At 44.8% G+C, this 1,064-nt stretch overlaps 1 pseudogene; it reads left to right on the forward strand.

Annotated features, from left to right (window-relative positions):
• The window catches only part of LOC106735776 (transcription factor BTF3-like), a 1,618-nt pseudogene extending 554 nt beyond the window's left edge, over positions 1–1,064 (forward strand).

Here is a 1,064-nt window from a genome sequence, read left to right on the forward strand (position 1 = left end):
CCTCTCAAAAAAAAAAAAAAAAAGACAACTCCCACACACTACACTGGGGGAAGCTGTCAAAGACTTTGGCTTCCACAGCTACCTTTCAAAAATTTTTTTTTAAGGTTTTGGTCATAGGACAAGTGTACTCACCAGAGAGAGAGAAAGAAAGACGAGAGACAGAGAGAGAGAGAAAGTGAGAAATCACCCTCCAGTGGAAATGGCCACACTATAATCCCTTTTCCTCCATTCTTCTCTAGGGATTGTGGGCATGCACACACATGCACCTGATGTGATTTTCAAGCCATCAGGTCCAGGACTTAAACCGTGGTCCACCCATGGGAGTCCAGCATCTTAACCACTACAAGACCCCCAGCTTTCACAATCTTAAATGAGAAAATATTCCCCTTTATCATCTACAAGAATGTATTAAGGGCCACTTCCAGTCTCCCTCTAGCTGCCATCTTGCGTCCTCATGTGTACACGCCTAATCTCAGCTAGTCTGCTTGAGATCTTCTGAGAGCCAACCCTAGTCCCCCACCTGGCCCCTTTTCTGCTCCCACAAGGTGAAAGAAACTATCACGAACCAGGAAAAACTTGCCAAACTGCAGGCACAAGAGTGCATTGGTGGGAAAGGAACTGCTTGCAGAAAGAAGAAAGTGGTTCATAGAACAGCTACAGCAGATGATAAAAACAAAACAAAACAAAACAAAACAAAACAAAACTTCAGTTCTCCTCAAAGAAGTTAGGGGTAAACAACATCTCTGGTATTGAAGAGGTGAACATGTTTACAATCCAGGGAACAGTGATCCACTTTAACAACCCTAAAGTTCAGGCATCTCTGGCAGCGAATGCTTTCACCATTACAGGCTGTGCTGAGACAACGCAGCTAGCAGAAATGCTCCCCAGCATCTTAAACCAGCTTGGTGCAGACAAGTCTGACTAGTTTAAGGGGACTGGCTGAAGCTCTGCCCAAACGATCTGTGGATGGAAAAGCACCACTTGCTACTGGAGAGGAGTAGGATGATAAAGTTCCAGATCTTGTGGAGAATTTTGACGAGGCTTCCAAGAAGGAGGCAAACTGA

The sequence above is a fragment of the Tupaia chinensis genome, unplaced genomic scaffold, assembly GCF_000334495.1.
Source record: "Tupaia chinensis unplaced genomic scaffold, TupChi_1.0 Scaffold000527_1, whole genome shotgun sequence".
NCBI classification, from domain to species: domain Eukaryota; kingdom Metazoa; phylum Chordata; class Mammalia; order Scandentia; family Tupaiidae; genus Tupaia; species Tupaia belangeri.